Genomic DNA, 15,272 nt, shown 5'->3' with positions numbered 1-15,272 from the left:
CCTCTTACAAGGTGAAAGAATATAGTTGCAGCAGGCAATTATTTCATGAGAAAGTCTTTAAAGTCGAGCCTTTTGTCACCTTATTATCATACAGGTCTAGATCTTGTACATTAACATATTACTTATCTGTGTGAATTGTGAAATCTTGAAATCTTAGCTGAAAACTGACAACCCATATGATCACTATTGAACACAGAAAAGCATATGTGTGACAGTGTATTAATATTCCTTGGAAAAATACCTGACATATGATGGAATTCTGTGTTTATTTGCTTGTCCATCAGCAATTACACATTTTCTTTCAGAGCCATTTGCCACATATTTTTTTTTATTTATACGTACAAACACTTGGGTGATCATTTTGTTGGAATATGTTCGAACTAATTTTGAGATCGTTACCACAAATGGAATTTCTTTTTGAATTTCTCCAAGGCCACAATTAAAGGACATGACCTTTGATGACCTTTCGCTTGGCCTCCGTGTCCCTCTCATTGTCCAGCTTGGAGATTTTTGTGCCCTTTGTAATTCTTCCCATTGTGACATTATCTAGGAAAGTGTCTTTCAAAAGGTTACATTATCCTGAAAGTATTGAAATCTAAGGCGAAAAAGATGCACTAGCTCTTAGAAGAGTGAAATTGGACAGCGTATCACTCAATAGAAATTGCCATTCTAGTCTGACTATCAAGTGAAAGAAAATAGTGAATTTAGAGGGAATATAGATTGTGAGAGACTCCTCGTTAACTTCTTTCTTTTTAGTTATCTCTGAGATAATTTCAAAATGTATAAACATTTTCACTCTTTGATTTCACTTGTTCTCTGTATAATTCCATGACTTTTTGAAAGGATGTATATAGTATTTTCTTTTCTCAAAGTGAGATGCACATGTATTGGGTATTCTCTTTTTAATATTCTATTTTCCCTAAATTTTTCCAGAGTAATATCCTTTGCATTATTGTACAAAAAAAGGGTGTTTATTTTAAAGGGGAAGTTCACCCTGACAAAAAGTTGATTTTAAAAATGGCAGAAAAAATAATACAAAATATTGCCCAAGGTTTGAGAAAAATCCATCAAAGAATAAAAAAGTTATTAGAATTTTTATTATCATATGTGAGCAGCTTTCCTACATATTGTATGGTAAAAAAAAACAATGAAATGTCATTTTTTCAAAAAATTGAAAATTGTTTTTACCATGCCTTCAGTATATTAATCCGCAAATCATTTCACACCCATTCCAAAAAATAATAAATAAATAAATCATCACAAACCTGTAAAAAATTGAAATTTTATGCATTTTATATTATAAACATATGGGGCTGCTGCTCGTTTATGACATCACAAATCCAAAACTTAACATTCTAAAAACTTGATATTTAATAAATTTTTCTCAAACTATCACCAATATTTTTTAGCATTATTTCTGCTATTTTTACAACAAACTTTTATTCAGGATGAATTTCTCCCTTAAAATGTGACTTCATTATTCTGCATTTCTATACTACAGTGCGTCCCAAAAAAAATATACACTTTTGAAATGGCTGCCAAATAAAAAAAATATAGCATTTTGGGGAAAAAAATTGTACATATATGGAAAGCCAATAGAGTCAACTTTCAAATGACACCAAAAAGTTGGAAAACTGTTCATGCTTGAGCGAGCACTGCCCACTGAAACAAAGGGTATGAAAATTAGGGTGGGCTGGAATTAGCCTTCCAATTTATGTCAGTTTTTAAGAGGCAAATCCTTTCGAACTTGCAAAGTTAAGGGCGTTGTGATAAATTAATGATCAACCGTGACCAATTTTGGTTGCTTATGCAAATTCTATAAATTATTAAATTGAACTTTAATGAATGAGTGAACACAAATTACACTTTTGGGGCAGCATTTCAACTTTAGCCGAGCTTAATGTCTGAGGAGGAAAGAAGCAGGGGGGGGGGTTGAGATGGAGGGAGGGGTTGCTAAATGTTCTGTTGACCTTTATCCCATCAACGTACTTCACCTACCTAAGTCATATAACCCCCTTTTCTCCTGACTTTCATAAACACATTGTTGAGATCCACATGATAAAGACAAAATGCTGCACTAAAAATTGCAATTCACGATCACTCATGCATTAAATTTCAATGTAATAAATTCAATTTGATAACGCATTAAATTTTCACAAACAACAAACTATCACATCTGATCTTTAATTCACCAAATAACCCTCAACTTTGCATGTACCAAACAAAAAACCTTAAAGAAATTGGAAGGCTAATTCCGTCCCACTCTAATTTTCATACCCTTTGTTTCAGTGGGCAGTGCTCGCTCAAGCATGAATAGTTTTCCAACTTTTTGGTGTCACTTGAAAGTTGACTTTATCGGCTTTCCATATCTATAAATTATTTTCCCCAAAGTGCTATATTTTTGATTTGGCAGCCATTTCAAAAGTGTATAGTTTTTTTTGGGACGCACTGTAGAAGTCTGTATCTTGTTTGCATCTAGTGATAGTTTTACCACTGCCCCATTCTTCATCTGTATTCTGTTTAGTGATTACATTTTCTTTCGAGAATAGTCATGGTCTTTCCAACAGACGACGCATGTACTTATCCCAATGACTACTTGTCTCAAGAGAAGTGATCTTGGGGGTGTTTCACAAAGCATTGAATCAATTCATTGAGAGACTTTTGATCAGCCAATCAGAGGGTAGAATTTCTGTAGCTTATAACAGTTGTCAGTGAAACTATCAATAAATCACTACATGAAATGCTTAACAGTTTTCATTGAAGCTTTGCACGTCAGAATGGCCTCGTTATAGTTGTGTTGCAAACATGCTCGAAACCAGTGCTTCTTGAAGGCATGAAAATATTAACCCAAACCATGCTATATATTACCGATCAAATTACCATTTTCTATAGATATTTTTTCAGTTCTCTTTTTAATGATTTATAAACAATAGTATGGAAAGTAGAGAGACAAGGATTATTACCATGTTAAAAAAGAGGAAATTGTATTTTATTTTCAAACCGAGTTTCTACTGTATTCGTCAGCTGCTGACATTGAAACTGTTCATGTCAAGTCCGTCAACCACGATTGTTCTAAATTTCTATATTATGCATTACAATTAGTGCTGCAAGTCAGGCGCCATGTTCGGGTTCGGTTCGGTTCGGCAAGGTTCGGCAGAAATTTGCCGAACATTGGTTCGGTTCGGGGTTCGGTAATGATAGACTGATAAAGCTATAGTTCATTCAGGTACCATATACGTAGCGTACCGGTAGACAATTTGTACTTGATTGACTGCATGTGCTCGCGTGTACCTCGCGTGTACCGCGTGTCACATCAAACCATTTTATCTCTATCTTGTTGACATGAAACTATGAAAGTTATAGCGCTCAACGAATCAACTGTTATCTCGAATTTGATTATCTGATGACAGATTAATTGGGTAACTCACAGTTCTAAAATGGCGACTCTTCCTAGTCGATCGTCCATACCTGGACCACACTTTGGATACTTGCCAAATTAACTACGCTCGCACTCGTACCATGTACCAAGTACCAGTACCAGCTAGGCCAGCGCATGCAGTCCCCTTGTAGCGGGACTCTGAGCTCATGAATATTTATATATACAGTCCGGCCAAACGTGATTGGCAAGAGGCGGCCAGCGCCAGTGCACTGAACTGTAGGCATAGTAGGGCCAGGGGCGTGTCGAAAAAAGCGTGCTTATGTAATGCGCCTTTCGCTAATTGGCTCGATGGGTGAACTAAAACACCAATCGCATGTCGCTGATTGTCGCATCGGCACATACAGCCACGTGCTTTGTCTGCTCGCGAAACTCAGCTCACTGATTGAAGAGCAATTCCCGAGATTTCTATGATTTCATTGGTCAGATTTCATTCGACCATGAACATACAGACCAAGTGGGATGCAAAGTTTTATGACTGTAATGGGACAGGGGGAGTAGAGTGATCATCGAATTGTTTATGGTTAATTTGAGAAGTTGATAAGAAAGGAAAACAAAAGTAAAGATTGGGGGTCATTTTCCCCCAAGAGATGAATGTTTCCGCATGGCTTTATCTTCATTCAACTTGTCAACGAGGGGAAGGGGATCTTGCTATATGCTATACCGTAATCATTCATGAGTATTTGATTTTTATTTTCATCTGATTGTTAATGATAAAAAAGATAACTTCACCTCATCTCATTTCTATATTATTTGTTTTGCGTCTCTCCTTTCCATCTCTAACAGTCACTCACTTTATTTCCCACTTTCACTTGATCTCTCGTTTTCAAAACTCTTTACTTCTCTCTAAAATCATGAAAACTAGACAGTAGCGAGCCGACACCTCAATAATAATGTCAATCACCTCAATCAGATCTTTATTCTCCGCCGCAACAATACACGAGTTACGATCTTAATCACATCGTATCGTAATTCGTAATATTAATGGTACTTCATCTTTCACTTTCAGTTTATTGAGCTCGTTCATTCAAAATACTTTGAAGATTTTCAAACAAGAATCTTGTTCGCCACCTAAAAACAACAATATTTTAGATAATTAGATTTAACCAATGAACACTCATACAGTTTTGGTTTTCTTTGCCATGCTTCGGCGATTCGGCCACAGAGCGAGAGATGATGAAAGCCAGTAAAATGATTATAGCGCAAGCTCGCGCAACATCATTCATCGGATCTCCTTTCTTAATCAGGGCCGTAAAAACCACAATGTCAACATGAAAATGAAAACAAAATCTAGTAACCGCAAAATATGCGCATACTTCCAACATAAAATTGCAAAGAAGATTCAATAGAGAATGCGCAAATATAATGATTAGAAAGGGTGTAAACTTATAAATTTATTAGCTGAAAGCCGTTTTTTTTTTTTTTTGCCGAACTTCCGAACCAAGTCTTAGTGTTCGGTTCGGTTCTGTTCGGTTCGGAAGTGCCATGTTCGGCGAACTACCGTTCGGTTCGGCTGTTCGGCTACAGCACTAATTACAATTCTACATTGAATCCCTGATATCCCTCGAGAAGAAGATTAAATTATTTATTGGGACATAGATAATTAAAGGCCTTTATAAAAATTGTATTTTCAGCAGGGCAAGGCTTTTTTTTATAACCATTATTTCAAAGAATATTACAGAATAAATTTGGAATAGATTAAAAAGGGCCAAAAAAGAAATCTCCAAACCAGTGAGAGGGGTATTGAGTCCAATCAGGTGGATTAATTTAAGCCCTAAAATTAATATTCTTTATACAAACTCTGCTGGGCAGTAAATTGAAGGATAGACATGTACCATATATAAGAATGGATGTATATCTTACATATTAAATACCTGGGTTTTTTTATTTGTGTTTTTTTTATATTAAATACCTGTTGTGAAAGCTAGTCATGCCTTTTACCATGATTTCAAAATGCATCAAGAGATTGAACAAGCATTATCAAGAGGAATATTGCAAGAAACTAATTAGCAATCAATTGACATCAATTTTAGCTGGTGGAGCTGCACCACGAACCCTAACTGAAACTTTGATAAACAAGTGGGTCTTCACACAAGACTAGTACATATGAAACTTGCTTTTTTCAATCCTGAGCGAGAGGGCCTTCTGTACACAAGTCATTGTGGGTTTGCATTTAGACCCCTTAACTCAAGTGTAAGGTTTGCACAGCAGACCAGGAGGCAGGAACATTTTTTTTACTGAGGGTGCAGATGTTCATTTCAAAGCCCCCCCCCCCCCACAAAAAAAAAATTAAAAAAAAAAAAAAACCAACAACAAAGGTTTTCACTACAAAACTGAGGTCAAATTGGTCCCGAGAAATTTGGAAAGCTAAAAAAAAGGGTCTGTAATTTTCAGGAAATGAGAACATTGAACACTTCTCACGCCTAGCACTTTCTCTTGCTGTCATTGTTACTATTTCATAATTTCTTACTATACAGCAAAAACATAGAGAAGAGAGAAGAAAATGTATATAATCTCCAGATAGTTTTATTTACAAGAAAGTGATTGAGTGATTTTTGAAGTTCAAGTTCAGTTCGGAAGCGACATCAACAATTATTTCATTGAGGAAGGTAGTTGCAACGGATAAAGCATTGTCTATCACCCCAAATTCGACTTTTGGCAGAGACATTTCAAGCACGACCTCACTGCTGTCGTCATCGAAGAGATCATCATTAAAGTCTGTCAAATCGCTAACAGTTGTAAACGTGTCGACATCGTATACTCATCATCGCTTGCGATGCTTGACACATCTGTTAGGCTGTCATTATCCATCTGATCCATAAACCTTAGAAGGCTACATGTAGACTCTGATAGGAACGATTCGCTATCACCTTCAATCAAGATATTATGACCAGATTGATAAGAGTCGTCGACGTTGTCGTCCTCGCTTTCGATTTGCTTGAGGGTGTTTACCGGATAATACAAAGTACTTTGTAAGCCGTCTTCAAAACTCCATTCGGATGTCGTGTCGCTGTAAGCATCACTGATATTTGTAGAGTGGAACTGTGTTTCAATAAATAAGACAAAATATATCTAACATTAAAATAAACAGAAACAGGCCTCCAAATTACATTAAGGAAATCAAGAGTACTTCTGCAAGAGATTTTATAGGAGAAAATTCGCAGAGCCAGGGTAGGCCGTACTTTTATTCTAAAAGAAATTTTCGTAACTCTCAATGTTTGGTTAACACGCATTACAGAGAATAGAATTAAAATGTTTTTGTCAACAGTGCATGGCTTACCATTTTGAGGCCCTCTATTGTCAATGCATTCTTTGGAATGCCTTCGCTGTCATCTTCGGTAACTGTAAACAAAGATATAGATTATGTTAAACTTGAATGAAATTTATTTTATAGCACAAATATTCAATTTGAACTGGTACCAGAAAAATTGCGTTTACTTTTTTTCAATATGAATTGAATGAAATAGTTTAGAAGTATCTTTAAAATGAGTTGACAATAATTTTTTATTTTCATGTCATGTCTTTGGGGTGGGATTCTGATGAAGAATATCGTCCATACCTTAGATGAAACAGCACAATTTTGTCAATTTCTTTCTCATGCTCTTTCGCAGTCGGGAGAAATATCTTCGTACACGTGAAGATCGTCGAGCCATTCTCTTTGAGAGATCTGAAGACAGGAGCAAAGCAAACGTCTTGATCGCAATGAAAATTCATAAAGAATGAACTGTTAAGTTGCTAATGTCAACGGAAACTTAGGCGTTTCTTTGTTACGTATATATGATTTGTTATAAGCGGTTTTAGTATCTCGTTCCAGATTGGTCAAAAGTTTATGTTGTTTTGCTGCGTTGTTGGACGGATATTGTTATGTAAGTCAGTGCGCGTAGATAGTTTGCAAAAGGTTTTGTTATTGGAGGACTTGCAGGGCTCTATGACCTCACGACATTTTACTTCCATGGCGATTGTGAATAGACTGGCGCCGCTTTGATCTGAGAGTGTAGACAATACCTTAGAGGATGTCGATAAAAATAATGTTGTTGATTAGACAAATATTTTTGATATCGGATTGTCGCATTACCTGATTATTAAATTACGTATCCTCTCCATGAATTCCAACAAACTGCCCTTGAAATATCCCCTTTTAATGTCAGAGTACCATATATTTTCAGCTATGGATTCATAATTAGGCCTATTTAGTAAGACACACATCTTCTTTATGATTACAAAAAATGCCTACAATGTCTCGATTTTAGGTCTCAGTCCCAAAAACAACCCCATCTCAACTTTCGAATCGTGCTCACCTCATTTATTGGGAGAGATTTATATTCCATGTATTTTTTTTGTATCAACAGGACCCTGGGAATGATTTTTTTTTTGACAGGGGGTGAAGATGTAAATTTGAAAAGCAAAAAAGAAAAAAAAAAGTTTCACTAAAATATCAAAGTCATTTTGGTCAAAAGAAATTTGAAAGCAAAAATAAAGGATTTTTTGTTTATAAACTGGAGTTCAAGTAGGACCTCTATCAGAAATTTGAACAGCAAAAAAAGAGGGGGGGGTGTCACTACAAAATGAAGGTCATTCTGGTTATATATTTCCTTTTTACACACCTTACAGAATACCTTGGGTGCTGCCAATGGAGAATATTCCTCGCAGCACCCCCGCTTCCTAGGGCCATCTCAGGTGGAGCTATTAATGGCATAGGTAGTGGTAAAAACATGTAAAAGTAGTTGATTTAAATACTTCATAAATTGACTTGTACTATACATGAGAACGGCTGCATTTGTTTCTTACTGTCCAAAGACGGTGCGTATGCTCAATAATTGTTATTGTTGTTATTATCATGATTATTACCATCGCAAATGGATTTATCATTTCTTACACAAAAAGCAGACTAGCAATCAATTATAAATTGCAAGACAATTGAATATGTTTAACTTGAAGACCTACAATCGACTTGAATTGAATTGCGACTGATTTTAAAGTTTTATTGTTCCTTCATTGAATTAAGTCTCATTCGGATATAGGATACAAGCCCAGTAATATATTTAAACGTTTTTCAGACATGATGACACATTTTTTTCACATGCTATTAAATAAATGAGTATCATACACTTCAGGTCTGATTAATGGTTCAAAACCTGGGTCGGCAATCTCATGACATCATTTATGGTTGGCTCCTGTCAAATAAGAGCGCATATTGGGACACTGTATCATAATGTGATATGGGTTATACAAGAATTGTCTATTATTTTCATAATTATAATCTGGTGATGATGATTTTTATTATATCATGTCATAACAATTTCATTATTGCGTCATGGCTCAAGTTTCTTGATGTACATAAATTTGTAACTCTCGACATTATTTGCACTTACTATCTCATTCCATTTGTTCTACCCTTTAAAAAAATTACTTGGTCTGCAATTATGTCACCAAAAACAAGCCACCTTGTCTCATAGTCCATTTTGTCTTCGTACCCATAAATGTTGCTATATTTTTTCACACCTTTTTTACCGAGTCTGTAGTGTGTGATGATATTATTTTATTATCAAGAGGGTACTGCGGGCTTTAAATATTAATATCTAAATAATCAAGGTAAAGTTTACCAAGTAAAACACTGAAAGTGTCATTAAAAGCTGATTGAAAATAATAAATTGTTAAATTTTAAAGCTTTTTGCATTAGTTTATGAAAACAGTTATATGCTGCAATGGGTGGGCTGATGATGTCATGTCTTGATTTTACTTTTTCTGTTACGTGAAATCATTTTTTTTTCTTCATATTTTCATACATGTGTGTATGATATTATGTCTCCCCTATAGTAAAGTAAGTTGAATGATTATCTTACACTTTGAACATTTTAATAAGTAGTCGGTCCATTCTTTTGTCATTCTTAGAGGACAGAATTTGAATTTAAATAATTTCATATGATACACAATAATAAATTAGGGATATGACATCATTAGCTTGCTCATAGCATGTTCACGATGATACCATAAAACTATTTTATCAAATTAAGTATAAAAAAAGCCATTTATTTGTTATTTCTTGTCTGATTTTCATGAAATTGCGGTGCTTTTGTTGATTCAAATTGTACTATTAACAGCCTTGATTTCACTAATTTAAATACTCTGAAACATCATGAATGCATGTACCATGCAACAAACTAATACAAGATGATAGCCATGGCATCTCCTTTCTTTAAAGGAGAATGAAACCTTTGGATTGGTTAGCTTGTGTGGAAAAAAAGACAAATCAAGGCATAAGACCAATCATGAAAGTTTTTTTTAACAACTTTGACAAACAATAAGAAATTTAGGAGCACTTGGATGTCGAGATCACCAATACTATGGAGATCCTCCCATTGGCAATTTGACCAAGATGTGTGATGTCACACTTATCCAACTCCCCCATTACTTTTGTACATCATTTTGATTTTAATCAACAGTTTTAACAAATTTATCCTAAGACCAGCTGCTCTTTTCATTAGAGGGCGTTTAGATCAGAGGTTTCAATAAGTACATGTAGATCATGTACAAAGAGTTTTTTCTATCTGTAAGAAATAGCAAAAATAGATGCCTTAATTGGGGTATAATTTTAGTGTTGTACAAGATTAGTGTTACATCACAAATCTTGGTCACATTGCCGATAGGAGGATCTCCCCTGTATTAGTGATCTCAACATTCAAATGCTCCTAACTTTATTATTGCTTGTCCAAGTTGTTATCAAACGTTCATTAATCTTCTTTGATTTTTCTGTTTACACACAAGGTAACTTGTTAGAAGGGTTTAATTTCTCCTTTCATGTCTTCTGATTGTTTATTTTTTTTTATCAAACCTGTTATTAAAAGGTTTCATAGCGTGGGACGCTGTATAAACTACCCTGGCAATGTCACAACACCCTGTTTTTTATTTACCACTTTATTTTGATGAAAATGTCAATGACTCTCCTTGATATTGTCTTGTAGGAACACACCCTTAAGAAGTGTTATAAATATCCTTTCAAGTACGCAGTGAAACCATAGAATGGTACTTATTATGAGCACAGTGGTGATACATAATATGATATGATACATATATGATTGATCGCTGTGATAACCATTGAAAAGTATAATGTATTTTTCACCTTACTCCAGTCAATGTAAGGTTCACATCATACAGAGCGGTAAGTCATCAAGTCGGTCATTAACTAAAAATAATCAATCGTAAATTTAAGGGCAAGTCCACCCCGGCAAAAAAAAATTGAATAAAAAGAGAAAAATCCAACAAGCGTAACACTGAAAATTTTATCAAAATCGGGTGTAAATTACACTAAGTTATGACATTTTTAAATTTCGCTTAAATTCACAAAACTGTTATATGCACATCCTGGACTGTATGCAAATGAGGGAACTGATGACGTCATCCACTCACTATTTGTTTTGTATTTTTATTATAAGAAATATTGAATTTTCTAATTTCCCCCTCATTCATGTCATTGTCATGTGAAAAAAGTTTTGTTCCTCTCTTAATATGTGGAATTACCATTCTCTTAATATTTCATGGTTCAATCAAGTTGGTCAAATTTGTGTCAAATCATCATCATCATTATCATCATCATTGTTTTTTTTTTCTTCTATCACTATTTCTACTACTACTTCTACTACTACTACTACTACTACTACTACTACTACTACTACTACTACTACTACTACTACATCTACTATACTACTTCTACTACTACTACTACCACTGCTACTACTATACTACTACTACTACTATACTACTACTACTACCACTGCTACTACTATACTACTACTACTACTACTACTGCTACTACTACTACTACTACTACTGCTGCTGCTGCTGCTGCTGCTGTTGCTACTACTACTACTACTACTACCACTACTACTACCACTACTACTACTACTACTACTACTCCTACTACTACTACTACTACCACTGCTACTACTACTACTACTAGTACTTTACTACTACTACTCCTACTACTACTGCTGCTGCTGCTACTATACTACTACTTCACAACTACTAAAACTACTACTACTACTATTGCTGTTGTTGCTATCACTGCTACTGCTACTACTACTACTACTACTACTGCTGCTGCTGTTGCTACTACTACTACTACTACTACTACTACTACTACTACTACTACCACTGCTACTACTATACTACTACTACTATACTACTACTACTACTACTACTACTACTACTACTACTACTACTACTACTACTACTACTACTACTACTAGTAGTAGTAGTAGTACTACTTCTTCTTCTACTACTACTACTACTGCTGCTGCTGCTGCTACTATTGCTACTACTACTATACTACTACTAGTACTAGTTCTTCTACTACTACTACTACTACTACTACTACTACTACTACTACTACTACTACTACTAGTAGTACTACTTCTTCTACTACTACTACTACTACTACTACTATACTACTACTACTATACTACTACTACTAATAATAATAATAATGATAATACTATACTACTACTACTACTACTACTACACTACTACTACTACTTCTACTTCTACTACTACTACTACTACTACTACTACTACTACAACTACTATAATACTACTAATAATACTACTACTACTATATTACTACTACTAATAATAATGATAATACTATACTACTACTATACTACTACTACTACTGCTACTACTACTACTACTACGACTACTACTACTACGACGACTACTACTACTAAAACTACTACTACTTATACTACTACTACTACTACTACTACTACTACTACAACTACTATACTACTACTACTACTACTACTACTACTACTACTACTACTACTATACTGCTACTACTCCTACTACTACTGCTGCTGCTACTATACTACTACTTCACAACTACTAAAACTACTACTACTTCTACTACTACTACTACTACTACAACTACTATAATACTACTACTAATACTACTACTACTACTGTACTACTACTATTAATAATAATGGTAATACTATACTACTACTATACTAATAATAATACTACTACTACGACTACTACGACTAATACTACTACGACGACTACTACTACTACTATACTACTACTTCACTACTACTACTAAAACTACTACTACTTCTACTACTACTACTACTACTACTACTACTACTACTACAACTACTATACTACTACTACTACTACTACTACTACTACTACTACTACTACTACTACTACTATACTGCTACTACTCCTACTACTACTGCTGCTGCTGCTACTATACTACTACTTCACAACTACTAAAACTACTACTACTACTACTTCTACTTCTACTACTACTACTACTACTACAACTACTATAATACTACTACCAATACTACTACTACTACTACTACTACTACTATACTACTACTAATAATAATAATGGTAATACTATACTACTACTATACTAATAATAATAATACTACTACGACTACTACGACTAATACTACTACGACGACGACTACTACTACTACTATACTACTACTTCACTACTACTACTACTACTAAAACTACTACTACTTCTACTACTACTACTACTACAACTACTATGATACTACTACTACTACTACTACTACTACTACTACTACTACTACTACTACTACTACTACTACTACTACTATACTGCTACCACTCCTACTACTACTGCTGCTGCTGCTGCTACTAATACTGCTAATACTACTACTACTACTACTACTACTACTACTACTACTACTATTACTACCATGAAGGTATGGTTTCAATATATTTTTTTCATTATATCATGTCTATATAATGACCTATGTCCAATATCAGGAATTATTTTATGAAAATTTATCAACTTCAAAAAGTTAAACCATATTTAGGTATGTTTTGAAATGCAGACCACTTCTTTCAAAAGAATCAACTTGCATTGGTTTACCATGACCATTACCATTTCCAGATTCATTATTGACCCGGGATTATTGATAAGTGAATGATAAAAATAACCATGAAACCATAGTTTAGAGTTCCTGTTATTGTATAGAGTATTTGAGAGGTTATGATACTTTCAGCAGTGACATTGTTCAGAGACGATTCAGTTTATCATAACCAAGTTCCAATTGAGATGATGATCATGAAGTAGATTTTGAGTACAGAATCCAATCAAAATACTAGCAAACAACAAAATATGAGTTTTGTCCAAGACATGATAGAAAAAATGAAACTGAGAATACTCAATGTTTTGCCACCAAGGAGAAGTCAGTGTCGTCAACAATGAAATCCTAACCAAGGTTAAGGTTTTGAAATATAACTTAAAAAGTATATGGACCTAGTCCATGAGACTTGGACATAAGGGTAATCAAGTATCACTGATCCTGTTGCATATACATGATCAAGATCAAAGCTCTTTTAAGGTCAATGAACTTTAACAATGTTGAGGTATAAAAATTGAAATCTTAACCAAGATAAAGTTTTTAAAAGGCCATCATAACTTTGAAAGTATAAGGATTTCATAAAGCTTTGATCTTAAACGAGCTTCAGAGGTCACTTGGTCGAGGTCTAGTTAGGGTCAATGAATTTTGACAATGTTGCACTATAAATATCAACAACTCAACCAAGAAACAAAAAATCTAGATAATTTTGAAAGTATAAATCCCTACTTCACTAAACTTTCGTACAATGGATACCAATTAGTATCAGCAAATGAATTAATGTAATTTAAGGTTACTATGCGGATTCTAATGGTCATTAAGGGGTCAATAAACTGGTGTCATTAATTAAAAAAAACCAAATGTTAGGATTTTTTTTAAATAACCAGTCAGTATTAGGCCAATGTCATGGATATAATGGTTAACAGGGATCATAAATTAGTTGAGTAAAATTTAAGGGAAGAGTTTATAAATGTCAGTTTGGATCAATCAAGATGGATTTGTTCATTACTTTAAAAAATATTTAATTTTATTACTTGATATCACAAAATGGTATGAAATGAAGTTCAAGTTTCTTAGTTAAGGTCAACGAACTTTGGAGGATATTTTTATCAAATGAATGTGTTTTTTCTTCTCTCTTTTTGAAAAAAAAAATATTCATCGTACCTCATAGAGTTGTTTTCAAAGAAACTGCTGTATTGAATTTTGTAATGGGGCGAGATTGCCAGAGGCATTCAATTTGTTTAAATATTCCCATCTTTATTGTGATCTCTATAAATTGACATCAGGTCATGAGGAAAATATTGCATTCGATGTTGATACAAGGAAGTCGGAGGTTTTTAGTAGTTTAGGACTTGAGTCCACGCTTCGGGGGAGCGTTTCAAGAAAGGACTTGTCAGGCGTTTTATCCGACAGTTACCATAGTAACAGTGACTATCAGCCAATCAGAATGAAGGAAAGTTGTCAGATCTGACAACTTGTCGGACAAAAATGTTGATGAAATACTCTCCTGGACTTGAGTCGGTGATATTCAAAGTGACTGGCATTTTGGCTTGAAATATCTCGGTTTAGATTCAGGTTTCTATACACATCATAAACTTTGGTGTTAATTGGTACACATATATAGAGAGAGAGATAGAGAGGATCACTAGCATACCTAAGTGGGGGGGGGGGCAGGGGGGCAGACTGCCTTCCCTGACGAGTCACAACTCATGCAAATGACGTATCCCTGCCCCCCTGACGATTCAAAACTGATCCAAGAAACCAAGCTAATATATAAATTTCAGTCCGGCTTTCGTAACGGATATTCCACTGAAACTTGTTTAATACATTTAACAGATTTTATCAGGAATGAAATTTCACATGGGCGCATGGTTGGAATGGTTCTCCTAGACTTACAAAAAGCCTTTGATACTGTAAATCATAGCATACTTTTA

This window comes from Lytechinus pictus, chromosome 2 (genome assembly GCF_037042905.1).
Source record: "Lytechinus pictus isolate F3 Inbred chromosome 2, Lp3.0, whole genome shotgun sequence".
NCBI classification, from domain to species: Eukaryota; Metazoa; Echinodermata; class Echinoidea; order Temnopleuroida; family Toxopneustidae; genus Lytechinus; species Lytechinus pictus.
Note: the sequence above shows the minus strand (reverse complement) of the source record.